Raw genomic sequence first — 23,854 nt, 5'->3', positions numbered from 1 at the left:
AATGAAATCTTTGGCAAGAACATCTATGTCACTCTTTGGTGATACCAGGGCGCCTTCTGTAGCAGCCCCAGTCCTTTATCTAATTTCTGGCTGGGAATAAGCCATGGGTTCAGCAACCAGCTAACTAAACTTGTTAGATTTGTGTTTCCAATAAGGGAGCCTAAGCGGTGCTCAGGGAAGTGTGAGGGCTTGGAGGGTAGGATATTTCCATGTCATCAGAGAGAAGGAAAAGCCATTCACAATAATTTGAAGCCTATCAAATATTTAAACTAATTTGCATACACAAATACCTGGATGTTGATGCCTGCTATACCCACATTTGGCTCTGTTTAAATGTTCTGTTCCTTGTTGATCTCATTCAAATAGTGGCCATATTCAACTTTTGCAAGTAACTTGCCTAAAACACCAGGTACTGACTCCTGGCAATTGTATTGGTGTATCTTTCAGGAACCCACAGTGGCATTACAATTATCTATTGGTAGAAAGCTAATACCCGCTTTCTGGGCTTTGTTATCTTTTTTTTCTTCCTTCTGCAGATATATTGGGTTATAGTTTAGCAACGCTGCAGGTACACTCTCGTGTGCTTAGGTGATTCTAATGTGTTATTTTCTTTAACTTACTGAATAAAAACTCAACCCATCAGCAGTGTTTCAGATCCCATTGAATTTTTATTTCACTTTAAAACCTTAACAACCACCAGGAAAATTGTGCAGTAAGAACACGAGTGGCAGCCAACATCTTTCATCAAAGAAGCTCAAAATACTTCCCAAACATTAATTAAATCCCGCCACATTGTAGACGAGTTGTATGCTGCATTTTTTTTCCTTAAAAAAAAAAAAAAAATCAATGCAAGCAAGTAGGTGACAGATGTGCACAGCAGAGGAAAATGAAAACTTCTTGAGGAAACAAATTTGAGTTCTCAAGTACCAAGGGTATCTACTCTCTCTTAATAAAATGATATGCTGGTCCCTGATCACATTCAACTGCTCTTCGTACATATAGAGCTGTTGATCCAATCTTTCTTTCTATGAGCATTATTCTCTTGGCACAGGCAGGAGCATTTGCTTCTTGCTTTTGTTGCAATCAGACGTGGTAAGGGAAACCTTTACAGTTTCTAAGGTAACAAAGAAGTTGGAAACATTCCTGGTGTCACACCCCATGCACCTTGTTCACTAGGAACTGAAGGATTCTAAGCCAGGTTGAGTCCCTTGCAGTTACCAGGACCTGTGGAATGAGAGTTGGGGCGTAGACCTGGCTTGGAGCTTTGAGGTCATACAAGGAACTGGGATGTAGGGAGATATAAATTCGACTTGCCACTCCCATCACTGCTCACCCTTGCAATGCTGTCACAAAGAAAGCTAAATTGCTAAGCATGAAATTGCAGAGTCTTTTCCCAGAAATCCTCTGACTCACCCAAGCAGTGGTACCACCCTTAAAGTAGATGTTGTCTATAAGTTTGGTAGCATTTTTGGTTGTCCTTGAGTCTAGTTTATTTTTTTTTTTTGAGGTTTGTTTTATTTACTTAGTTATTTATTTTTTTAAATATATGAAATTTATTGTCAAATTGGTTTCTATACCAACACCCAGTGCCTTGAGTCTAGTTTAATTGCTCTAATCCTCATCTCCCTAGACATATCAACTCATGCCTCCTGGTATCTTATGGTTTCATGCCTACTGGATTCAATATCTTGGATATGTCTTCTTCCTAAATTATCAGCTTTTGCGGGGCGCATGGGTGGCTCAGTCAGTTAAGAATCCAACTCTTGGTTTCGGCTCAGGTTGTGACCTCACGGTTCTGTGGGTTTGAGCCCTGCATCAGGCTCTCCGCTGACAGTGTGGAGCCTGCTTGGGATTCTCTCTCTTCTTCTCTCTCTGCCCCTCCCCTACTTGCACTGTCTCTGTCTCTCTCAAAATAAATTCAAAAAAATTATTAGTTTTTGCATCTAACATAGGAATGTTAGTTGTTGCTGCTATGATTATTATTATTATTACTATTAGTGTCCTTGACACGATAGTAGTTTAATCACCAATCTTAAAAAACTAGGTACCATATACAACAATAATAATATCTTTCATTTTAAAAATGCTTTTACAACTTGTACCTCCTATCTTGGATTCATTTCTTTATTTGCTCATTTATTCACTCATTCAGCTGAGAGACTTCTATGGTCTCACTGGGGATACAACAATAATTAAAATGTGGTTCCTGGTTTCAAGGAGCTGACAATGTACAGGGGAGACCAGACGTGTAAACAGATGCCAAGAAGACAAGTTCTGTGCTTGAGCTGATCCTCAAATCATATTATTTACCGATGAGAAAAAGAGAGACAGTAAAACAACCTTCTCAAGGTCACACAGCTAGATACTTGAAGAATAAAAGCTAAAATGCAGCTTTCTGATTATTAAGCCGTTGCATTTTGACAGTTCTGTCATTTAGCTTCCTTGAGAGCAGTGGTTCTCAAAAAGACTTGGCCTTGGTCTCCAAACACCAGCAGGTACTTGTTAGACATGCAGATTCTCAGACCCCGCCCCAAACTACTGAATCTGAAATTCCGGAAGTGGGGCCCAGAAACTGGTATTTCAGTGCACACTCCAGGTGACTCTGATGCACTAAAGTCTGAGAACCCCTGCTCTGTATCAGTGCTCCACAAACTTCTATGTGCATAGGACTCATCTGGGGTCTGGTTAAAAATGTGGATTTTGATTTGGTAGGTCTGGGGAAGGATTTTCGACTCTGCTTTTCTCCTAAGCAACCTGGCTATGCTTTTGCTGCCAGTCCTTGCTTGAGAAGCAAGAATATACAGAGAATTGACACCAACAGAGAGCACTGATCAAGCCCAGCTGATGAGTAATGCTGCGTGTCAAGAGTATTCAATAAAATTATTCACTGTCATCTAGGCCATCAAGGAACTTAAACACTAGCACAGACGACGTTCAGATAAATAGACTTTCAGGGCACAAAAGCTCTCAAGTGACAACTAAGTGTGTGTATGCGCGTGTCTGCACACGTGCACGTGTGTGTGAGCATCCCTATGCAGGGATGCCCATGCATGTATACACACACAGAATGGGCAAGTGTTTAAAGAGACAATATTACACAGCAGCACCTCTCTCATTGAGAGATCATTTGAATATACAGGTATTGCAACCAAACACAGTCAAGAATCAGGAGGCCAGAAACATGGCATTTATGTGAAAATAAATACCACAAAGTCCACCATTTTTATTGATAGCTTCATCCTTTAAATCATTATTTAGAGTTGTTTACTTTTACTTTAGACAAAATCCTAGCATAGTCACATTAAAAGCAGGTGTTAAAGAGTCAATTGGATAGGCAAGGCCAAGATATCATAGGTGGCCATTCTGTCAGTAAAACACTCCCAACTGGCAAGAGGGAGAAAGTGTGTGTGTGTGTGTGTTTGCATGCACTTACAAACATAAACTTAGCATACTGGAACCATTGAATATAGAGGAAACACATGAGTAAACATTAACAAAGAGCATTGTATAGAAAGCAGAATGTAGTAATCACAGAAACATGCAGAAAATATTAAGATTACAAAGTGTTCAAGATATTTGGAAAGCTTGTAAAACATTTTAGACAGTTTCCCCCAAAAATGGTAGGGTTACTAGATTTAGCAAGTAAAAATATTTTATTTGGCAATACAAAAATTGGCTAAAAACAAGAGGGCTTGATAATCTCTGGGAATTTCATTGATGTGGGTTGCCAGGTTTTCTGAAATGACTGTCAAGCGTTATCGTAAGGGGAGATGGTGGGGGCAACTGATATTCGAGCTGTAGGAGTTGTGTGTTTGGACAAGTAAGTCCCAGGCAAGTTTACTTTGGGCCTCTCTATTGGTTAAGAAGGACATATCTGGAGGCACCTGGGTGGCTCAGTTGGTTAAGCATATGACTCAATTTCGACTCATGTCATGATCTCACAGTTTGGGGGTTTGAGCCCCGCATTGGGCTCTGCACTGACAGTGCGAAGCCTGCTTGGGATTCTCTCCCTCCCTCTCTGCTCGTCCCCCACTAACACCCCCACTCTCACACACTGTCTCTCTCAATATAAATAAATAAACATTAAAAAAAAGAAAGGCATATCTGTCAGGATTGTTCCCACCTACAAGTAATGACGCCTGACAAAAGGTCATGTAGACAGGAAAGGAGTTTACTGTCTCATGCCAGAGCAGATCTGAGTTGGCATCCAAGACTAACGTGAACCAGCAACATCATCAAGGGTCCAGACTCTTTAAATCTTACTATTTCATCATCCTTAAGGTTACATAATGGCTGCTGTATTACTAGACACTAAGTCTAGGTCTTAAGCAAGAAGAAAGGGAGGGGCACCTGGGTGGCTCAGTTGGTTAAGCATCTGACTTTGACTCAGGTCATGATCTCACAGTTCAGTTCATGAGTTCGAGCCCCATGTCAGGCTCCTTGCTGACAGCTCAGAGCCTGGAGCCTGCTTCAGATTCTGTGTCTCCCTTTTTCTCTCTGCCCCTCACCTGCTCACTCTCTCTCTCTCTCTCTCTCTCTCGTAAATAAACATTAAAAAATAAAATAAAATAAAAAAAAAAGGGGAAAAGAACACCAAAGTTAAAGGGCCAAAAGCACACCAGCTGAAATTGCCTCTGAAAAGTTCCTGTGAGTTGTACTCAGTGCATTCCTCTTTAATCTCCTTGGCCACAACTGGATCATAGGGCCATTCCTAACTGCTGGGAGTCTGGAAAGTTGTTTTAAATTGGACACATACACCTTCAAAAAAATTAATACATTCAAGGTTCAGTTGGTGAGAAAAAAGGGAGGAATGAATGAATATTAGGTAAGCAATTAGCAAGCATCTTTTTTTTTTTTTTTTTTTTTTAGAGTTGACACACAATGTTATATTGGTTTCAGGGCTACAACATGGTGGTTCAACAACTCTATACAATGCTATGCTCACCGTAAGTGTAGCCACCATCTGTCACACACAACACTACTACAATACCGTTGACAGTATTCCCTGTGCTGTACCTTTCATCTCTGGGACTTATTCATTCAGAAAGTGGAAACCTGTCTCCCACTTTCTTTCACTCATTTTGCCCAACCCCCCAAACCCTTCCCCTCTGGCATCCATCAGTTTCTTGCCTGTATTTACAGGTCTGTTCTGTTTTTTGTTTGTTTGTTTGTTTGTTTGTTTGTTTTATATATGTCACATGTAAGTAAAATCACATGGTATTTGTCTTTCTTTGTTCAACTTATTTCACTTAGCATAATACCCTCTAGGTCCATCCATTTCATTGCAAATGGTAAGATCTCATCTTTTTTTGGCTGAATATATTCGTATTATTGGTTGAATTGTCCAATTCAAAGATCTGGAACATGTCATTTTGCCTGATTCTCTGTACCCCAGACTCTTGGAAAACAAGCTTAGCGCTGTGTGACAAGTTTCACATATTTATTTGACACTTAGTTATTAGTAGACCGTGTTGCTTCTCAGTCTAGTTTAATTTGAGAGACATGGAAGGAAGGCAAGGTCTCTGGGCAATTGATAATCTATTACAGGGTGCACCTTGTGATATGACATTATTTTAACCACTGTTACAAGCAAGATGGGAGCATCTTTGTGGTTTTCATAGCATCCTCTGCTTAGACTAGTGAAATCTGTAATACTGTACATAACAAATGACTAGGTTGCATTAAGAAAATATTGAGACATTGGGGAAAGCTTCACAAAATAACATTTGAACCAGACTTTAAAGGATGGGTAAGATTTCACCAACTGATACAGACACAGAGACGCTTCAGGACACCGCATTGTTAGAGAACTGTTAAATTACCTTGAAAAGATGTATCTTGCTATGTCAAGAAGATTGAGTCACCTATCTTGTAAAGAAAATTTTGCAAGAAAAAGTAGATTTCTCAAATGCTACAAAGGCTTTCTGCTTTAATTCCGATTCAATTATCCAGAAAATAGCATTCCGAGTCCTTTGAAATAATCAACCTTTTACCCAAATCCTAAAGCATCTTTCTTGTCATGCTGTGTTTTGTGAACATTTCCTTCCTTTCTCTCCTGCAGATATTATGTGTAGCCCAATCTTGTTCATGTCTTGACAGGTAAAAAGGTGGCAGTCTCTTATTTCACCTCTGTCTAAGCAACAGAGTTAGGAATTGTTCCTCTCTGGCTTGATATTTGTATTTTGAGGGGAAAGAAAACAAAAGGAATGAAGAACAAAATCGGGAAACGAGGTTAAGAACATGTCGCTCCAGACCCTGGGAGCAGTCAAATCAAGCTGCCAGCTGCAACAAGAATCTCTCTAATAAGGAAATTAGAGCATGATCATTTCTGGCTATGTGACTCTGATTCTAAATAGGTTTTACAAATAGATTGTGATTGAACTTGGAAACATAAACAAATTGGCTTTGCGGAATAAAGGCTGAACTACATTTTGGTTAGAGAATTAAAATGCTTTTATGGGAGGTACTCTGGGAGAACGGACAGCTATTTTAATGACAGCATATGCATTTCTGAAACATACCGGCTTTGCTGGCTTCTCTGTAGAGAATCAGGTCTGATAAACTCAAAAGAAAGTTTCCCAACAGAGTCCCTGGGAGGACAGCTGATAAAGGCAGGGAATGGGCAGTGTGTGTTTGAAATTCCCCATTCAGATGCTGAGAGGAGAGGTGCCATTTAAAAATAATAGATTTTAAAATATCAGTGGCTTAAAAAATTCTAGTCAGCTATCTCCCTTGGACATTTCTTTTGTCTCTTGGAGGGTTGGGGATAGACGTTCTTTAAGCTCTATTAATACATTTTCTCTTATAAATATTCATGCAGTGTTCCAGGGGCCTCCCCCATTGCCTCACTGTGGGCTCTCCACCCTAGCAAGAGTGATGCCGGAGGAGATGCTAAATTTCTAACAAGACCCCAGGTCAGCCTCAGACAACCCAGAGCCATTTGAAAGCACCAAAGACCTTTCAGTTGAGATAAAGGGTTATAAATGTCTGTGTGTCCAAGCTTATATTCCACATGAGAGGATTAGTTTTCACTTTCTGTAAACTCTTCCAGTCGTTGGAAGTAGTCATGATTTTGTGTGTTTTGTGCTTCACACAGGGAGAAAACAGATCTGCTGGTTGGAAAGATGCTTTTTTATTTCCTTTTTTCTCAATCCACTGATTACTCACTAAGGCCTGATCCATTATTGAGCGCAAGTCAGCAAAATCTCTCTGATAGCAATAGGTTCGTACATTTAGAAACATAAAGTGTTCGACCTGGGATCCCAAGGTCATTGGCTTGCTGGGTAGGAATTTAGATTCAGGTCATGCAGAGTACATTCCATTATTCAAAGTGCTTACGCTATGGAAATTTTTCCAATGATCTAACCCTAGATCCTTTTGTGCTGTTTTCCCTACATCAGGGTATGTTACTAGGAAGTGGATGAAGTTTAGAGCTGCGTTTACTCATTCCCCCTTATTGAGATATGGATCTCTCACACTGCCAGGGCCTGACTGGTTAATTTTGCCCACGAAATGCTTTCCAGACCCAAGTGGTGAGCATACAGAGCTATGTCTACACTTATGTCTGTGGTCCACTGCCAGGGCCTGACTGGTTAATTTTGCCCACGAAATGCTTTCCAGACCCAAGTGGTGAGCATACAGAGCTTATGTCTACACTTATGTCTGTGGTCCCACTTTTATACTTGTGCACGTTTTTTCTTAATTAAAAATTTTTTTTTTAACATTTATTTATTTTTGAGAGACAGAGAGAGACAGAGCATGAGCAGGGCAGGGCAGAGGGAGAGGGAGACACAGAATCCGCAACAGGTTGCAGGCTCTGAGCTGTCAGCACAAAGCCCGAAGCAGGGCTCGAACCCACAAACCGCGAGATCATGACCTGAGCTGAAGTCAGACGCTTAATCAAGTGAGACACCCAGGCGCTCCTACACTTGTACATGTTTTAAATTGTGGAGGGTAATAAAATATTTTACTAAAAGAAGCTTATCTTGTCTTTCATTTTTATTTCAGAGATACTTTATTTTCATTTATGATTCAGCTTTAAATGGTATCTGGGCCCACTCTTTCAGTTCTCTGCTGCTGCTTTTTCTGTCAAGCAGGTAGAAATTTATAAATGAATTACCAGGTGAGCTCCTTATTTAAGTGGAACTCACATTAATTCATTGTGAAAATAAAATTTCTGCTCTCCTTAACTCACCCACTCAGTTTATTTTCTTTACAGTGTGTTTTCCTTAACCAGCACAGCACAGCAGAAAACACATCAAACTGGGTATCCTGTGACCTACACTGTAGACACAGCTCTTCACAAATGGGTAAACCTGGACAAATCATACATAAAAGGATGGGATTATGCTAGGTGCTCTGGAGGGTGAGCTTCTCAGACTTTACCATGTATATTAGTCTGGGTTTTCCAGAGAAACAGCACCAGTAAGAGAAAGAAATATAAACATAAATAATATACAATATATACATAGAGAGATCTATATCTATCTATCTATCCATCTGAGAGAGAGTTATTTTAAGGAATTGACTCGTGTAATTATGGAGGTTTGGCAAGTCCAAAATCTGCAGGGTGGGCTGGCAGATTGGAGACCCATGGAAGAGTTGCAGTTTGAGTCCAAAGATGGTCTGCTGGTAGAACTCCTTATTCCTAGGGGAAAATCAGTCTTTTTTCTATTAAGGCCTCCAAGTGATTGGACAAGTCCCATTCACATTATGAAGCATAATCTGCTTTACTCAAAGTTTATTTATTTAAATGTTAATCTCATCTAAAAAATTCATGTAGAGAAACATCTAAAATACTGTTTGACCAGATATCTGGATACTGTGGCCTAACCAAGTTGAGACACAAAATTAACCATCACACCATACATAAGAATCACCTGAGATACTTGTTAAACATAGATTCCTGGGCTCCATCCTTAGAGATTCTGATTCTTTTTTTTTTTTAATTTTTTTAATGTTTATTTTTGAGAGAGAGAGAGGAGAGTATGAGTGGGACAGGGGCAGAGAGAGAGAGGGAGACACAGAATCTGAAACAGGTTCCAGGCTCTGACCTGTCAGCACAGAGGCCCGATGCGGATCTCAAACTCACCAACCGGGAGATCATGACCCGAGCGGAAGTCGGAGGCTTAACCAACTGAGACACCCAGGCGCCCCAGAGATTTTGATTCTAATTGCAATTCTAATAAGCTCCCAGGTGATGCTGATGCGGCTATTTTAGGAATTACTTTCTGAGTGGTATTGGTTTTGGTATGCTATCGTATATTCATGGGCCAGACTCTTCTACAGATGGGGACACTGAAGCCCGGAGTTATAAATGGGCTTGTCCAAACGCTCTTATATAGTTAGATATTCTACCCCAAATTTTAGCCCAGGGCTCATTCTTCTTAACATACTTATCATACAAATGAACTTTCTTAGGATGAAATCTAGCTTTGTAATTGAGGTTTCCTCAAAACCAATGAACTAATGGGATTTTTCATAGAACTTGGCAACCTGATTCTAAAATTCATGTGGAAGAGAAAAGGCCAGGATTAGTCAAGGCAAGTTTGAAAAAGAATAAGGAGGAAAGACCCACACAACTATATCCGCAGGTGTTCTGTAGAACTATAGCAATTAAAGCAGCCTAGTATTGACAAATAGACCATTGGGACAAACCAAGAACCCATTGTCAGACCACGTATATTTGAGATGTTCATGACTGAGGTAGCATTATGAGGAAAAGATAAGCTATCAATAAATACTGCCAGAAAAGGGTCATCTATGTAAGGAGAAAATATACTTCCTACTCATAAAAAATTAAAAATACAAATGAATAATAGAAAAAAATATTTTTAATACATATAACCATCAAAAGATTTTACACACACACACACACACACATGCACACTTACAAATGAATATGAAAAAGAAACAATTCAATAGAAACATAGGCACAGATTATGAAGTCACTTCATTGAAAAGGACAGTCAAATGTCTATAATTGTATGAAAATATTCATGCTATGAGACATAGAAATCAGTATAATCACTTTAGAGGGCAATGTGGCAATGTCTAGGAAGGTAGAAGGTGTACATTCCTCATAGTCCAGGAAATTCTTTGTACTTACAAAGATAGCTTTTGCAGAGTTGTTCCAGCAAAAAATTGGAGATAATAGCTCAGTAAAGACATAGTTCAACAAATTGTAGGATAATTACATTTTGGAATACAACATAGAGTAGGTCTTGATAGCTCTATACAGATAAAGTTAAAAAAAAAACCCAGTGTTGAGTGAAAAAAAGAGAAGTTGCAAAATGACACATAACATATGATACCACTTGAGTAAAGTCTCAAATCTCACAAAACAATGCTGTATATTGTTACGGATGCACATTGCCATAGGATATAGATCAACTTCAGGATATGATTATCTTTGGGGTGTAGAAGGTGGACAAAGGGAGAGACTAGAGGATGAGAAGAGGGATTTAGCTGTATCTTTTTTTTTTTTTAATCTCAAGGTGACATGACAGAGTAAAATGTTTATGTTAAACTGTGTTAAATTTGGGTAGTGGGTATCTGAGTGTTTTATTATTTTCTGTATGTTTGAAATTGTCCATAATGACATGTTTTTAAAGAAATAAAAACACTACTCCCACAGTTATTATTTTTAGTACACAATTGTGTTTTTTCTGAGGCCTAAAATGTATGCACTTTCTCCTTTCTATGTATTATTTTTTATTAGGTATCCTTTTCCACTTATTATAAAATCTTTGAGTTGGAAGAAAATTTAGAGGACATTTGTTCAAATCTACCACTTAAGATGGGCACTTCTGGATTCAAACTGGTGTTCCAGGTAAAAACACTTGTTAGAGTTTTCTTATAAGCTTAATAATCTGGAAAATATGGTTTTGGTTAACTGGAAATTTTGTTTTAACTGAGTCAAGGTCCAGGGATAATGACGTTTTTTTAAAAAGTAGAATATAATAAATTACACTTAACATTAATACTATGCTGAACACATAATTTTAACTGTAATGACACAGAAGGCTGTGAAGATTTCGGGGTCATCATCATAACCATCAATTATCATTATTTTGGTAATATGTGGAAGTGCCAATTGAAAGAGATCTGATTGGCAAAATGTCAGTTAACATGGAATAAAAAGAATCCATGTAGAAAAGGGAATTGTCACTTATGGAGGTATTGTGGGGTGTGCTTTAGATATATAATTTCATTTAAATCGTTCAGCGATCCTGAAATGTAGATATCCTTACTCTTGATTTTCAAATAAAGCCATTGCAGTTCAGAGAGAGAGGTAATTTACCCTAAGTCCTGTTGGGAAAATGATCCCAAACCTGAAAATAAAGCAAAAAGATACTTGCATGACCTTCAATATCATACTGGAGCTTTATCTAATTGGAGCCCACAGAGTATTCATTCTCTAGGGGAATGTACTCTTGTGTGACTTCTTATTTACTATTGATTAGTACCAGGCTCTATGAACTTATATGAAGTTATAATTTAACTTGTGAATTTCATTTCATTTCTCTTCTTTTCTTTTCTTTTTTCTTTTTTTCCTTTTCTTTCTTTTATCCTCTTTCTTTCTTTCTTCTTTCTTTCTTTCTTTCTTTCTTCCTTCTTTCTTTCGTAAGCTCTGTGGCCAATGTGGGGCTCAAACTCATAAGCCTCAGATCAAGGGTGTGGACTCGGACGACTGAGCCAGCCAGGTGTTCCTAACTCATGAATTTTTGTCGTGAAAATGCAACTGATTTTTGTCCAGTACAAAATGCAATTCCAAAGATCATTTCAATCTATCTGTCTTTCTATCTATAGATATAGATTTAGTCTTTCCAATTATTGAACCAGTTTTACAGTCCCACTGCTTCCTTCATTAATAGGGCAAATGAATTTTGGCATGTGTCCTTTGTGTATTTGTACAACAGTCAAGTTTGTACCTTATTGAAAATACTTCGGGGGCCCACAGCTAGAGGCAGAGCTTTAGACCTAGAGTGCATGCTCTTGCTCTCACACTCTCTCTTTTGGGCCGTATGTAGTGCACTTCATTATGGAGAATCCAAGCTTGATTAAGGAACTGGTCCTCCTAAGTGGAGGTAGGGAGAATCTCATTGTTAGAAAACAATGCCAGTTTTCATTAATCTGAGAGGTAGATACAATATGGAGAAATCTCATCTCTGGACATGCATCTACTAAGTAGAGGTCTTATCCCCTGGACCCATACATACAATTGCTACTTCCCCCTGCCCAGTAAATAGAAGGATAGGATGGTGATCCACAATTTAGTCCTAATCTGTATGACTAAGTGTCCTGTACATATACACAAAATATATGTGTTTTGTATATGTGCACAGAATGGTTGAGTTTTGTACTAAGTCTCTTGCGTTTCATAGGCTGGATTCAATAGATTGTGCTTCTGTGGGTATCGTCAATGTCCCTATCTATAATTTTTATCACGATCTCCACCCAACTGACCGTAGCTGTATACTGAATCCCTATAACCCAAGTCGTTTTACAAACATAGTTCTATTCTATAAACTCTAATAATATACATTCACAAACATATACCATGAAACCCTGCTCATTCCGTATAATAAAGAAAGTGGACTGAATTAGTGAATATGGATTTGTGGACCATTTTTCAAGGACTGAAGTAGCATTATTTTCAAGTACATATATGCTGGTATTTCAGTTATGAAACTATACCCAGTATTTGCCCTTAGGGGCTTAATTAACAGGGAGATAAAAGTGGTATGTAATTAACTTATCAACAGAAGGAAGAAATGGACATTTCTTAAGTGATTGCAAAGGTAAGCAGGTTAAACAATCTTAGTTTCCTTGTAAGCCTTTCTAGACTATCAATTGAAACAGAATAACCTTTCTTGATAAGAAAAACCAATAGAATTGTTTCAAGTCCAAAGAAAGGATGTGGACTGGGGAGGTTCCCATGCTTTCACATTTCCCCTACAGGTTACTTCATTAAAGGAGCTAATTGGCTTAGTCCACATCCCTGGTAACATCTTCTTGAAGCAAAATGTGGAACAAGGTCTCCTGGCAACTGGAAACTAGTGGCCACTGCCCTTTTGCCCAGAAAAAAGGGGGCTATCGTTGAACCAGGTGGAACCCAGAGGACACAGGCAGGCAGTTGGGCCGAGCTGCTTGCTGATGCTAATTATCCTAGCCCAGTGCTTCCCTTCTGGGGAAGTAGGAGGAGAGAAATTCATGCCAAGTTCTTGCACAAGGTCAAATGTTTCTGGAGGAAGGCAGCCAGGGTTAAATTAGCAGTCAGAATGAGGTAGAAAGCTGGGTGGAGAAAAACAGGCTGGGAGAAGGGGGGAGAAGTCTGGAAATTCAAATAAAGACAGCAGTAAAAAGTAATTACTAACACATTTCCCAACTTGGAAAGCTAGCCACATCCCACACCAGGGCCAGACTCAGAGCTATTCTGTTCCAAGAAGGTTGGAGCAGGCTCAGGCACAGGAAGGGACTGTGGAAGCCAGCTGCCTGTCCCTGGCTTTGGAGCTGTGCTCCCCGAAAAGGAAAATTCATCTTGAACGAGAAAGCAAAGGACATTGCTGCCTAAATTCTCCATTAAGATCAACACTCTCCATACATTCAATATATCTGTCCTTCCAGGACTACCCAACAGCAAAAAGTCATCAAACATCAAAACAAAGGAAACAGAAATCTTCTAGGAAAATGTAAGCCTTTGTGAACCTAAAATATTTCCCTTCTCTGCTGCTCATCAACATAACCGGAGGAAAGAAACTGTTTGTGGGAGGGACAGATCTCAGGAGAAGAGGAGGAGGTGAAGAAAAAAAAAGGAAAAGAGAAGCAATGCTCTCTGGTGTCAAGAAGAAAATCATGATTGGATTGACTGTTTGGAATGAACTGTTTTGACAGTTGATTTTTATTATTTTTTCCCCCTCCAACTTCAGAACCATGACAGACGATTGTGGAACATCAAATTGACGAGCGAATACTTCATCAGATCTGGTTGCCTCAACAACCAAAATAGCCAAAATGTTAAGACAGTCAAATAAGATTGATTATTTCTGATACAATCTGTGGGTGGTTGACCCAAGAATTCTCAGCCTAATCACACATATAAACACAGAGGCTGTCTCAGCAGATGCAGAAGCAGGCAGCGGACAAGTGAAAAAACCGTCAATCACCTGGATGGATGCCTCATCACTGCCGTGCCACGGAGCAGTGTGAAGAGAAACACCCAGAAAAGCCTCTGGATTGCTTCTGGGTGCTGGGTGTCACAGGAGGCAGCCAGCCTTAAAAAGCTGGGAATTCTGATCCTTCCGGTTTCTAGCAAAAAGACAGAGTCTGCTTGTAATGGAAAAACAGATTCCCTCAAATTGTTGTCTAGAGGTGCTGAATCATGCATGAATGTCAGGAGATGACGCCAACCACAGCATCATTTCATGGGGACTTTATCTGGTGTGAACCAAGAGAATTCTACTTTATGAATTTTCTTTAAGCATCCACAGATAATTGTTGTGCTGGGTCATATACCAAAAGGGAAATTAAATCTCTCTCATAATTGGATTTGGTATTTGCAGGCTTTCCTGAAGACAAGGGAAAGGAAGTTCATTTCAGACTTAAAGAAAAATCTTGAATTAAAGAATTGCAATCGCCGTATCAGGTGCCTGTCTGAATTTAACCCACCGCTTGCAGAGGGATGAACGCCTTAGGGTGATGGCGCAGGTACAAAAGGTTCCTGAGCGTCACACTTGTTTGTTTGTTTGGCTAAGTTTTTCCTTTTCATTGTGAGTTCTAAGAAAATTATTATTTGATAGCTTGGTGGCAATGCAGTCTGTGTTGAGAAAATAGGAATTGATTAAGAAGTGAGAGACTGTGAGAGACTGAAAATGAGTGGGGGAAAAAAGCCTACAAAGCATTTACAGTGTAATTTTCCAATACAGATTTGAGCAGATACCACATGCAGTTGGAAACAGATGCATTTTCAATGCTTTATTATTGAACGAAGAATAATTTCTGTTTCCCTCTTTTTAAAGAGAATCCAAGAAAATACAATGCTAAAATCTACATATTACCATGGTATTCACTTGAATGCCTAATTGCTTGAAACTTGAAGGATTCTGTTTCGACTCAGAGATCCTGACATGGCTAGCATGCAGCCAGATGTTAGGGAAGAATATTTGCAAGAATCATTTATGGAAACAAAACATTAATCTGTAAAGACGTATGCTAGATTAATTAGCAAGGATGTTAACTTGATATGTGGATTTCTAATGAACCTGGGGATACATCTGAATGTATGTTTAAAATTTAATAGGGGCACCTGGCTGGCTCAGTCAATGGAGCGTGTGACTCTTGATCTTGGGGTTGTGAGTTCAAGTCCTATGTTGGAAGTACAGATTACTTGAAAAATAAAATGTTTTAAAAAAATAAAATAAAACATAATGTCACATCTTCTTCAATAACTTTGTATTTTATAATACTTTTTACTTTTCTGTTCTGATTGATCTGCACCGCAATCCTTGGGGGTCAACATCTACACTGGACCATGCTGATGAATATACAGCCTTGCCTGATGATTGACTGCCCTTTTCTTCCAGCTAAAATTGTAAGGGCTGAGCCTGTCTTTATATAAGAGTGGTTGCTAAGTGACCCAAACAGATAATCCACTGTGAGTCCAGAAAATTATCCCATTCCTAGGAATTTGAACCAGGATCTTCCTAAAGAATAAGATAGTGGTGAGAGCCAATGTTGACATGTCTCTATGTAGAGGGAAGTTGGAGAGGCCATGATGCTAGCTCAAGTTCTAGGAAAGCAAAAACCATGAACCATTAGAAGTGATAAGGAGAGTCAAGAGACAGCAGAAGGTGAGCAGGAAGCAAGAGGGAGAAACTGAAAGGCAAAGAGTAGCCAAGTCAGATAAATGCAAGAGGACCAGAGTGGGACTCCATGACCTCCACTTTCAGTTCTGGGGCAGCTGCCATTCCTACACTTGGTTTGTTTGTTTCCTGGCAACCCTTGGTAACATGAGTGAGTCTCTATTCCTTGCATCCTATGGAGTTTGACCACAAAGAATCGCTATCCTCCATGTTGCCATTGAGGAAACTAAAGCAAAAAGAGAAGGCAAAAATCCTTTCCTGGTACAGCATAGGGAATATAGGTGATAGTACTGTAATAACACTGTATGGTGACATAGGGTGGCTACGCTTGTGAGCATAGTGTAACACTAAGAGTTATTGAATCACCGTGCTGTACACCTGAAGCCAACGCAGAGTTGTGTGCTGACTATACTTCAAGTTTAAAAAACCCTTTCCCGAAAAGATGGGTTGTATTATTACACATGTAGAAAGTAATAGAGCCAACACACATACCCAGGCTTTTCTAAAATTGATGCTAAGTTCAATTTATCACACTATGGCATTTGAGAAACATGATCCCTAAATCCTCCCATTTAAGAGGTGGTGTCTATGTCCCCTACCCTTGAATCTGGTGGGGGGGTGGGGGTGGAGCTTGTGACAGCTCCAACCGAAGGTGAGCAGAAGAAGTAATGAGTGATTTTTGAGACTAGCTTAGAAAGGATTTTGCAGCTTCTACTTGGCCTTCTGAGAATGCTTTTGGAACCAACAGCCATGTTTTCAGGAAGCCCAACCTAGTCCTCATAGACTGGAAATCTGCTGAGACTATATGAAGAGAGAAAGAAAAAGAGAGACCGAGAGAGAGGTCTTGCCAGGTGCCAGCTGTTCCAGCCCCCCCGCCCCCCCCCCCCCGCCTTCCCTTTCACTAACCCCTCCAACAACCTCACCCCACCACCCCTCCCACCACTATTCAGAGCTTAACCATTGTTGGACTACAAGTACATGGGAGACCCAACCCTGACCCACCCAACTGAGACCTTCCTGGATTCCTGCTGCACGTTAACTATGAAAAAAATAATTACTGTTTTTAGCTAAGTTTTAAACAGAGCAATAAACATTTGGTGAGAGCATTATTACCAAATGTGTACTACAGCCAGAACCTAAAGAGATCTAACGAGGCAGTGTGCTTCTCCCTGAGTGGGTGAAGGGGTAATATACAGTATTTTGTTCTTTTTACCTTGAAGAAGATGTCTTGGCATGCTGCAAACCACTAGACAGCTGAAAATTTCATTGATGTGGTAGGTCCCTGGATCCTCATTAGCTATATCTTCCACCTTCTGCAGTTCACGTGTCTTACCAAGGCCTCCAAAATATTTGCCACTTCATGCTTATTTGAACGGATTAACATGATGTCACCAACAAAGTAGACAAATATATGGTTGTCTGAAATACCCAAACAGGCCAGTCACTGTATTATGAGAGAGGGAGAGAGTTAATATAGCCATGGGGCAAGATCATGGGGCAAGGCTATGTCTTGTTGTTTATATTATATCCAGGTCAATGGCTGTGTGCCATGTACTAAATGCCATACTCATCGGCTCCAGCAAAGATACCACATTTGGGACAGCAGCTACAGATGGCGCTACTACTTGATTGATTTGTGGCAGCCCACTGTCCTACTGCAGGACGCATCAGACTTTTGTAGGTACAAGACTGGTGATAAATGGGGGATAGCGTGGTAGATACCAAAAACAAAGGAACCAACGCAAACATTCTGTCAGCTCCTTATTCCAATTGTATATTCAGGGGCTGGAGAAATGACCAACAGTGTACATACCTGATGCTCTGCTGGCCTGATGCTCTGTCATCACAGGGTTATTGAAATGTTTGAGTATCCCCCTTTCCCTAGCACAGGGTTCCCTAAGCAGATGATTGTAGATCCCTCAGGAGAAGGTCTGGGAGAATGGTTACTATAGTACTTGCCATGATCTTGCAGGGTCCTTTCTTCATGGGACCCAGCCAGTCTTTCAGCTGATGGGCTCTGGGTTGACACCTAGATCAGATTCAGAAACCCAGAAGGGATTGTGACGTTTTATTGGGGCACCGGCCCTTAGCCTTTTTTTCTTTTTGTTGTATACATTGAGAAGTGATTGTTGCCTGCTCATTCTGTTTTTGACCTTGGAAATGCTGTATTCCATTCACTATCTCCATAGCACTGTAGGTGTCATGTTTCTTGCCCCAACTTGCCAGTCTTTACAGTAATTGAGCTTACTCTACTTCTGATAGTTAAGTGCCACCACCTGGACTGTATTTTTTCAGGAGTCTCCCAGCACTTGGTTGTCTGAGAGACAGTTCTGCAACAGCATCTTCCAAAATCAGTCCTGATCTATAGAGGTTAGCCACCACAAAGATTCTTAACAATGCTGGTGTCCCCAGAGAATCCCATTTTCTTTGGTAAATGGAATGTCCTCTGAAGTCTCTCACAGAACATAATAAGCTAACAGGTTTTCTGACATTGCACGATATAGCCACATTAACATGCCCACTCTCCCTTGGCCTTTCCATCCCTTCCTCCATCATCTGCCACAACAATGTTGGCATGTTTCCTGAGGTTCTTGCTAGGATCTTAAATCCTGCATCAAGGGCAAGTGCTTCTGTATCTAGAAACTATTTTTTTTTAAGTTTATTTATTTATTTTTTAGAGACAGAGGTGGAGAGAGAGAGAGTGGGGGGGGGTGGGGAGAGAGAGGGAAAGACAGAATCTGTGCTGTCAGCAGCAGAGTCTGATGTGGGGCTCAAACCAACAAACCGTGAGATCACGACCTGAGCTGAGATCGAGTCGGACGTTTAACTGACTGAGCCACCCAGGCACCCCTTTATAAACTATTCTTTATCCAACTTTATATTCCATCCTCCTTAATCAACCCCCCGTCCCTAAATTCCAGCCCATTCATTCATTGTCCCTTGCCAATAAATGGTTGGATCCTTCAGGTCCTTAGGTGTATAATCCCCTTCCTTGATTTGTAATCCCAGCACTTCCCCAAAGGGGCTACATTATGATTTGACCCTAAGTTATTCTTCTGGTGATTATAAGAGGTTGTGGAGTAGATTATAAGGGGTGTATATTGCCTTGAAAGGTAGAGTCTTCTGCATCACCTTCAAGTAAGAAAGAAAAATTAGCCTTTAATAAAAATGAATGCTCTACCTTTTCTAGGACTAGATAGTCCAGTGGAATCTGAGGATTTAGATTCTTCCTCATCCTGAGTCTCAGGGTCCCCCTCCCTCCAAGCAGGGCCATGAGCTTAGTGTAGGAGACCTGCCAAAGTGAAATTTCAACCTACATGTAACTCCACTACTCTTATACTTAAATCCTGGCCCTGATCCTCAGATTTTTCTGCCATCTTGCTGAATATGGGAGTCTCTTTAAATCCTGCCCAGGAGGCTCTATGGCTTTCACACTTTGCTTATATTGGTGGTTAGTTGCCTTCAGCCATTCATTGCTGTCATCTCATGCATGGATGGTTCTAGCAAATAGTCATCTGGTTTCAAAGTCCTTATAATTAGTATTTACCACAAAACTCTCAAATGCCAGAAATACTGTCCTTGCTGGTACAATTTACTTCCATCAGCATCCTATCCCAATTCATCACTGGTGAAAATTTTAATGATTACTACACGTATGTGATAAGGGCAATTAATGCTTCATCTCCCACCAGTTATGGAGTCATCATTGCCAGCTGGCTAAAGTCTGCTCTCTTGGGCCCCTTCTGGTACTATTCATGGCAGGTCAGGTTCCGGAGGAAACAGGTTCTGAAATTCTTAGAATTGTGTGCAAGAGGTTTATTGGGAGATTTCTCTCAGGAATAATAACCATGAGAGGTGAGGGGGGTGGGGAAGGCTAGGTCTAGGAAGAAATTGAACTGTCGTGAAATTGCAACAAAGGTCCCGACCAAGTTTTAAGAGGAGTTCTGGAACATCAAATGGTCCTTTGATGTTGTTCTGCCCTGAGGCAGGGAGGTTGTACCTTCACAAACCTTCCTCTCTTACCCCCCAACTCAAACATCTTGCCACCAACATCTTGGTGGGGGCAATTCTCTTGGGCTGTTGCCAATTCTTGGAAAGGAACTTAGCCAAGAGCTGCCCAGAATCTGGGGGAATGGCAACTCTGGCTCTGAAAGACAGATCTGGTTGGCATATCACAGCACTCATTATCCCACAAGATGACGTTAAAAACAAGACAACAGGCCCCAAATGAAGTTGCTTATGCTAAGCTCCACGTGACCAAACCAAGACTTAACTTAATTACAGTTTCAGCTCTCCCAGAAATGGAATATTAAACCAGTCAATCAAGAATTGCCTGATCAGCATTAGTTCAGTAAACTGCTTGATAGACCCCTGCCGTCTTTTAACCTTTTTTTTTTTTTTTTTTTTGCCTAGAATAATTTCTTTGTTCCTGCTACTTTCTGCTTAAAAAAGTCTTTCATTTTATACATCTCCATGGACTTTTTTTTCCTGCTATATTGGATGCCGCTCAACTCATGAATTGTTGAATAAAGCCAATAAGATCTTTAAGATTTACTTAGTTGAATTTTATTTTATTTTGTTTTATTTTATTTTATTTTTTAACGTTTATTTATTATTGAGAGACAGAGCACGAGCATGGGAGAGGCAGAGTGATGGGGAGACACAGAATCCGAAGCAGGCTCCAGGCTCCAAGCTGTCAGCACAGAGCCAGATGCAGGGCTCGAACTCACAAACCGTGATATCATGACTTGAGCCGAAGTCGGATGCTTAACCGACTGAGCCACCCAGGCACCCCTTGAATTTTATTTTTTTAACAATGATAACTATTTTCCATCTCTGCATTAAGGCCTACCAAATATTCCTGATAGGCCGACTGCTTACCACACGCTAGACATGTCAGAGCAACAGCATGGGAAGAATTAGAGAGTGAGCACTTGGCATCCTGTGATCCCAAAGCACACAGGAAGTGGTTTTGGAAAGGGCATTCTATTCCAGGCTTTCTGCAGGTTCTTTATCAGAGTAGATATGTTGCACAGGTCCATGTGGTCTGCGAAGTAAAGGAAAGGATACTTGTGACACTGTAATTTATAATAAGAAATATATATTTGGCTTTCATCCACTGTTCTTAGCACAGGGTTCCTAGAACCCATGGAATTTCCTAATGGAAGAAATCGATAAAGGTGTCTTTTGTTAATGAGGTGACTTTTGAAAAGTCCCTAAGTAACCAAAGGATGGGGGCTGGTTGCCAGGGGAACCAACCAAGTGATTAAAGGGTTGTAATTTTCAGTTTCACCCCCAGCTCCAGGGAGGAGAGTGGGGCTGAGACTGAGTTCAATTACCAAGAGCCGAAGATTTAATCAATCGTATCTGTGTACTGAAGCCTCCATAAAAACCCAAAATGACAGGATCAGAAAGCTTCCTTGTTGGTGAGCACAAGGAGATCCAGGGAGAGTGGCATGCTTGGAAAGGGTATGGAAGCTCTACATCCCTCCCCATTACCTTTCTTATGCAGCTCTCCCACCTGGCTGTTCCTGAGTGAGTACATCCTTTTTATAATGAACTGGCAATCTAGGAAGCAAAGTGTTTCTCTGAGTTCTGTGAGCTGCTCTAGCACATTAATCAAACCAGAGGAGAAGGTCATCAGAACCTCCAAGCTATAGTATGTTGTCAGAAGGAGTGACTATCTGGACTTACAACTGGCATCTGAAATGAGGGAGACAGTCTTGTAGGACTGAAGTGGGATCTGGTGCTATCTCCAGGGAGACAGTGCCAGAATGGAGTTGTTTGGTGGTGTGGAAAAAAAGAACACATATTGGAGTATCAAAGCAATAATATTTGTGCTTTTAATATCATTGGAGCCATAGTCAAAGGATAGCAGCAAGGTGTAGTGGGAAAATCTATTGCCCTTGGAACCAGAAGATACAGAAATTTGGAGTCTAGACCTGGCTTTGCCGTGCATTGCTAAATACTGTGGAAAAAATCACTCAACCTCTCTGAGTCTCTTTTTTTTTTTTTTAGCTGTATAATGAATATAATATGACCAAGTTGTGTTATACTCATTTTACAGGTAGTTGTAAGACCCGGAGGGGCAATATTTGTAACATATAAAGTATTATTGTTTTGGTTGAAAGTTGCATCTCTTTAAGGATTGTAACAGGGCTCTAAAGTGACTTTAGTTTTATTCTTCACCAGCTTTGAGTCACTAATTGGTGAATTTTTCCAAATTATATTGTATTATACCTTAAATAAGTTGATTTTTTCCACCCTATGGGACTCTGAAGATAAACCCAAAGGAAACTTTGCCAGGTATGACCTAGTGACAGTCAGTCTAGGATGCTTTGCGTTGGAAACCTCCCCCTGATAGTATAGAAAGGACCAATTTCAAACAAATCATTCAAAGGAGATGGTCATTGTGCGATATAGCAACCAAAAGCAAAACCTCAGGCAATGCTCATGAAGTCTCCGAGGATAGCAAAAAAGAGAGAGAGAAAAGGTAGACAGAGGGGAATGATAATGATACTTTATAGGCATATAGATTTTTCCCTCCATTGATTTTCAGGCATTTGGCAAATTTTAATTGGCTAATCCTCGCATATCCCTTTGAGGGTAAGTAGGCAGCAAGTATTATCCCTGATTTTCAAATGCTGGAATAAAGGTACAACAAGCTCACGTGCCTTGCCTGAGATCACAAACATGGACTAGGGGATGAGGGCCAGCGACCCCACTCACAATCCACAGACCAAACTTCGAGGTCTCCCTTTACAGAATCATTTGGGTCTTTTGCAGATCTTTCTGAAGCAAATTCCTTGACAATTTGTTTCCCCAAAGACAGAAGACGTGTCTTTTTTCCTCTGTAGCACTTGCTTCGGATCAGAGGCAATGATACGTATTTTCAGGCGTGATGAACCTTCCTACAGTCAAGCAAAACTCAATGTGGGCAGTAAAGAAGCCTTTTGTGTGTGTGTTTAATTTCCAAGTAAGACATTGATGTTCTTTTCTGGGGCTGAACACTCTTTGAATCCAGCAGCCAGGCAGAGCCTGTGAACAAAACCCTTCCTATTCACTTCAAACTGTAGTATCTTTGCTAAACATTCTTTAGAGAATTCCCAGCTTTGTTTTGCAGATTACCAAGGTTTCTCTTCAAACTTCCCAGCTGACCCCTGTTCATCTAGTATCCTGGATGTTGCCAGGAGAGAGACAGTCCTCATCAGATTAAAGCTTTCTGTGGGAGAGAAGAAAATTTTGCATTAAAAAAAGAGAAAAATACTCTGACGAGAATTGCAAAAAGCCTTTAGGAATAGAAGCAGGTAGAAAATCTATGACTCAAGTTAGAATAGAATTATTTCACCTTAATGAGACTCACAAAACATTGAATATTTTAGAACCGAGTCATTATGCGGAGAAAATGAAATTTTCATGCGGATTCCATTAAGCACTGTGGTGTTCAGGACATCCTGCCATCGGCTTCATCAGAGTCCTGAGGCCCTTCACTTTGAGGCCCATGGCACCCATGATACTATTACATGTCCTTAAGGAAAAAAAAAAAAAAATCCGAGTTTCTTTGAATTGGAAAGTGCAGAGAAAGAAAGAGGGAGGGGATTTGGGGGTGGGGTGAGGGGAGGGGAGTGAGGAGGAGAAAAGGCAAATTGTAAAAGGATGATTTGGACCGCAACAAATTGATAATAATTCCCAAGCCTTATATTTAAGTCAAACCATGTCCAGTGTCTGGTATGAGCATGGGTATGTTGTGTTAAAAGATAAACTGAGGCATATTCAACATTTTACGATGGCATTTGAGCATATCTCTGTTTGAATGGGTTAATGCCAAAACTCCAGGTGGTCAGGGGTGTTCTGATGGGGAGCCAGGGGAAAGGCTTATATAGAAAACATGCGGAAACAAAACAAAACAAAAAAAAAGGAAATAATTGATTGGCTGTAACTGAAAGCCTAGTTGCCTGTTTGTGTCTGGTCTTCCTTAGTGTTTTGATTTT

General features: G+C 40.3%; 2 long non-coding RNA genes across 4 annotated transcripts in view; one reads left to right on the top strand and one right to left on the bottom strand.

Annotated features, from left to right (window-relative positions):
• Positions 1 to 14,809, top strand: part of LOC131512599 (uncharacterized) — a 30,649-nt gene extending 15,840 nt beyond the window's left edge. For 2 of the 3 annotated variants that reach the window (XR_009262203.1, XR_009262205.1), the window contains exons 2-3: positions 10,721 to 10,831; positions 12,964 to 14,809. This is a non-coding gene — a long non-coding RNA (uncharacterized LOC131512599). The remainder of the gene's footprint in view (positions 1 to 10,720; positions 10,832 to 12,963) is intronic. The other variant, XR_009262204.1, reaches the window with a different exon arrangement.
• Positions 14,810 to 20,664: 5,855 nt separating this feature from the next.
• The window catches only part of LOC131512600 (uncharacterized), a 53,064-nt gene continuing 49,874 nt past the window's right edge, over positions 20,665 to 23,854 (bottom strand). The window contains exon 4 of the long non-coding RNA XR_009262207.1: positions 20,665 to 20,910. This is a non-coding gene — a long non-coding RNA (uncharacterized LOC131512600). The remainder of the gene's footprint in view (positions 20,911 to 23,854) is intronic.

Source organism: Neofelis nebulosa, chromosome 5 (assembly GCF_028018385.1).
Source record: "Neofelis nebulosa isolate mNeoNeb1 chromosome 5, mNeoNeb1.pri, whole genome shotgun sequence".
Lineage (NCBI taxonomy): Eukaryota > Metazoa > Chordata > Mammalia > Carnivora > Felidae > Neofelis > Neofelis nebulosa.
This window is presented reverse-complemented; position numbering and strand designations above follow the sequence as displayed.